Below are 4,773 nucleotides of genomic sequence, written 5' to 3'. Positions count from 1 at the left end.
TGACCAAGGTTGCAAGGATTGTTTACCTTACACATAGTTCGTTAATGTAGTTGTCCGTTGCTTTGAGTTTACACTTTGGGTGGGGCTCGCAACTTAATACCGGAGAGATTATCTGGATAGATATCTCAAGGTGGATGATTAGTAAGTAGATGTTCATGAATAAATGGTCTACTTGTCTCTGCGTATTGCCCATTACTATTGAACCTCTAACTATCAAGGAGCATAATTAGCATTGCGGTGCGATCATAATTCTCTCAATTGCCCAACTGTGATTTCTTTACCCTAGCATAATTGTTTATCATCTTTTGGGAGAGAGACATCACTAGTGAACGTCATGTGACTCCGGTCCATATCACCATCATTGGTTACACCTCCACTATTTACCGCTTTCTTTACTTTTCCGTTGCAATCACTATTACCTCCCCACTTGTGTTTTGAACCTTTGCAAACTACAAGGCCGGAGAGATTGACAACCTCTCTGTACTCATTGGGAGAAAAGTTATTTGTTGTGTGTGCAGGTCCAAGTCTTCTGCTAGCGCCAGGGTGGAAGACACCTACTTGTTGAGCCTAGGAGTCTTACTGGTTTGATAAACCTTACACTCTCCGTGTGAGGGAAATTTGCTGCTGACTACATCTCCACCTTCCACTTGGGGTCCAACGAGGGGAGAGAATCATATACATCACCTCGTCATCACAACCGCGCCCCCAACAAGCCCTCCCCCGACCATTTTTTTTCGTCAGCGAGGGAAGAAACGGCCCAGTCGTGCCCCGAGGTGGTCATTTTTCTCCAGCTCAGGCCGAAATTGGCCCCGGTGGTCCCAGCCCAAACACAGCGCGCTGGGGGCGCCTGGGGGTGCCGGCGGAAGGAAAACGACATGTCGGGCCCCCTGTCACGCGAAAAAAGGCATTTTCTTCTCCGGACCGCTCCTCGCACACCACACCTTCCGTCACAGTGTCGATTCCGGTGCCGCCCCATCTGCCTACCGCCGCTACAAAGGCTATCTCTCCGTTGACTTCGCTACAGATTTCCCCCCTCCCCCCGCTTCTTGTCGAGTTTTCCCAGCGCTCCGGGCACGTCCGCGGGTGCCACGCCCCCAGGTGTTCGGCGATTTGCCTCGACTATGGACTCCGATGACGAGGAGGTGTTCGCGACTCTACTAGAGGAGGAAGCCGATGCCGACACCCAGGATGAAGAGCACCTCATGGTCCTCGCCTCTCCGACCGGCTTGTTTGCAAGCAATGTAGAGCCACGGCAAGGTGGCTCGGCGTCGGGCCGGCTGAAGGCAAAGTAGAGGCATCAATTGGAAGGCTATTTCTTGCTCTACGCCGACTACTTCGCAGACACTTCTCTACACGACGACAAAGTATTCCGGCGCTGTTATCGTATGAGCCGGAAGCTCTTCCTCAGGATCGTGAATTCCATCAGGAAGTTCGACAACTACTTCAAGCGCAAAAAGGATTGCACCGGCACACTTGGATTCACCTCGCTCCTGAAGTGCACGATAGCTATGAGGATAATTGCTTACGAAGATCCTGGTGATATTCTGGAAGTCTATGGACGCATGGCCGAGTCCACCACCATTGAGTGTTTCTACAAGTTCTGCGGGGCAGTGGTGGCAGTTTTTGGACCTCAATATTTGTAATCACCCAATGTTGAAGACACTGCTCGGATCCTAGCACAGAATGCAGAAAGAGGATTTCCTGGGATGCTTGGAAGTATCGAGTGCATGCATTGGAAATGGAAAAAATTTCCATTTGCTTGGCAAGGGATGTACAAAGGCGCCAAAGGAGGTTGCAGTGTGGTACTTGAGGAAGTGGCCACACATCAACGTACCATAGTGTTCGAATGTCTTTGCCAAGCTTGTTGAAGGTCATGCTCCTCCGGTTAACTATGAGGTCATTGGACACCACTACAACAAGGGATACTGCCTAATAGATGGCATCTATCCGGGATGGTCCACATTTGTTAAGAATATATCAAATCCTGCACCAGGAGGCAAGCACTCCTATTTTGCCAAGCGTTAAGAAGCTTGCCGGAAGGATGTCGAGCAGGCATTTGGCGTGCTTCAATCTCGTTTTGATGTTGTCCGGTACGCCACTCAGACCTGGTCGAAAGACCAAATGTGGGAAGTCATGACTTGATGTGTTGTCTTGCACAACAAGATCATTGAAAGCGAACATGAGGAGCCAGTGTTTGACACTAAACCATATTACACGCAAGGTCCTCTTGCCTAAGTTGATCACCAGCTATCGGCGACCTGGACTGCCTTCCTCAACATGCGTTAAGAGATCCGAGACCCTCAACTACATCAACAACTACATCACGATTTGGTGAAGCACCTATGGAAGCTCAAGGGCAATGCCTAGCTTGATTTTTGATTTTATTGACTTGTTAAACTATTTTTTGATTTGTATTAATTTCTGTGATGAACTATGTGATAAACAATAACTATTGTTGTTTAATTTGTGCTGAAAAATGTCGAATATGAACCAAAAGTGGATCAAATTTGCGCCAAAACCATTAGAAAATCGATGGATGAAAAGCCGAGCTCCCCACATCATTTTTAGCGTCGACAAATCCGTAGACGATGCTATTTCGGGCCAGCGGAGGCTGGACAGCTGTAGATGGTCTAAGTCTAAGGCGTGGATGACCAAGCTGTTAGAAATTAATTAGTAGATTAATCCAAGGGATGTGTCCAACCCCGAATAGTTGTGTCTCCTCTCTCTCTCTATTGCCAACAGACACCTATTCTGGAGGGATGCCTTCGAACAGATACCTCTTCTTCGTACCTCTTCCACATGTATATATACTTGAGAATCAATAGAAACATGACTAATCGTCCATTCACTTTCATTCAATCTCATTTTTACTCTAACACGTTATCACACACTATGTCTCTATCAAGAGCATCAGGCCAAGAGAAAACAAAAGTAGAAAAGCAGTACGAAGGCAATTCTCAGGTGAGATGCCGCGCCCGGCTGATCTCGACGGAGGGCCTTCGTGCCGACGCGGCCACGGCCCCTCCGACGAGATTCTTCCGACAACATGAAGATTCTAGCGGGGGTGACTGTTCACACCGGTGCACGCGCAATCAACACCTGTCAGAGCTTCTTCGGTGAACGGTGGTGGTGACAACGACCCAAGGCCGGCGCACGCAGCGTCCTCCGACGCTCGGCGGCCCGTGGAAGAGGCTGTCCGCATTTGTTGAGCGGATGATCCTTCTGGTCTTCTCGAGATCGGTCGTGGATCGGCGTACCTGATTCCGTACAGATTTAAGGGACGGCGGCGGCTTGACCCATCTCCTCCTCCTTTTTCCCCTGGATGTGGATGGTTGAGGCCGCACCCGCGGCCTCCATCGGCACGACCGTCTATGGCGGCGGTGGCCACATCCCGGCACCAACTTCGGTGCAGGTGTGCTACCCTCAAGCAAAAAAAGAGAAGATATGCGGTGGCATCGGCTGGCTCCTGGCCTCCATGCGACGCGGCGCCCTCGACCATGGCGCAGCATGCGGCCCCGGGCGGCGCATCGAGCGACAACAAAATGGAGCGACCATCGTTCGTGGCTTCCAACCCAGCGGCGCTCAGCCTGGTGTGTCGTCCGAGGCGCAGCAGCACCACTCCGACGCGAGTTCCCGTGGCGGAACGTCCTAACACGTGACGGCATACTCACCAGCGGCGATACTGTGATGCACGACATACTCACAAGCGGCGAGACTGTGATGCACGGCCGTGGTGGTGACGCCCTCCGGCGAGCCTGACCACAACACATGCAACCCTCATGGCGTAGCCACGGCCTTCGGCCCCAACGCGGCAGCAGATCGGTCGCGACGCCCTCCAACCAATTAGATGCTCCGGCATCAGCGGCAGCGGGAGGCGCACAGATGACAAATGGCGCTGCAACGGCAGCACCCTCCGGTGCGTGGCGTCGAGCGCACAAGCCCTCTGGCGCGACCACTCCCTCTCCTTATCCCGGCTATGGCCGACGACGCCATGAACCGCAGCGGCGGTGCCTCTGTGCAAAGCTAAACAGACTGATTGATTTGTGATACATCGGGAATGAGTGAACGAGGATAGAAACATTATCCATTGGTCATTTGAGACCAAGACCTTCAAGTTTCTATTATTCGGAAACAAGTTATGTAACTTGCATATAGTCCAACAGGCTCACTCTAATATGCTAGTTTAGCACTTCCACTTCGTTTATTGCCAAATAAGGCCATCAGCCTTAGTATACTATGCGACTTAGACCCTTTTGTCAAAGCCCTCAGGTTTAGTTAATTATGCAGGGAAGCCTAACGGCTTCACATATTACAGAAGAATGTGTATTTTCATTTGCATGTATTTCCATAGAAATACTATGCCAAAATGAATGTTTTGCTTACATTTTTAGACACAATTTCACTGAAATTTATTGCATGCTCTATATATTTGCATCAACATTCTCTATACTATGCCATTTTAACACTACAACTATATTTTTGCAATTGATTTTTTTCTTGCAAATCTTAATGTTATTCAAACATGGATTATAAAGTGTCATACTCAATATGACGATCACATTTATTTGTGAATCACAATGTACTGGTGGCATCTACTGCATAATTTGCAGATTATCCACCAATACTGCAAGGTCTACGGCTTGCCACTTTGATAAGATGACTACCTTCAAAGTGCTCTTCCAAATATTAATAATAGATGTGACTACCTCAAGAAATCTAAAGGTAATATTGGTATCTACTGCAAATTTTTGCAGACTATCCATTTTTACTGCA

The 4,773-nt window shown here is 49.1% G+C and overlaps 1 pseudogene; it reads right to left on the bottom strand.

Annotated features, from left to right (window-relative positions):
- Positions 1 to 2,824: 2,824 nt before the first annotated feature.
- Positions 2,825 to 4,278, bottom strand: LOC123412217 (annotated as a pseudogene).
- Positions 4,279 to 4,773: the final 495 nt, after the last annotated feature.

Source organism: Hordeum vulgare, chromosome 1H (genome assembly GCF_904849725.1).
Source record: "Hordeum vulgare subsp. vulgare chromosome 1H, MorexV3_pseudomolecules_assembly, whole genome shotgun sequence".
Lineage (NCBI taxonomy): Eukaryota > Viridiplantae > Streptophyta > Magnoliopsida > Poales > Poaceae > Hordeum > Hordeum vulgare.
Note: the sequence above shows the minus strand (reverse complement) of the source record. Positions and strands in the feature narration are given on the sequence as shown.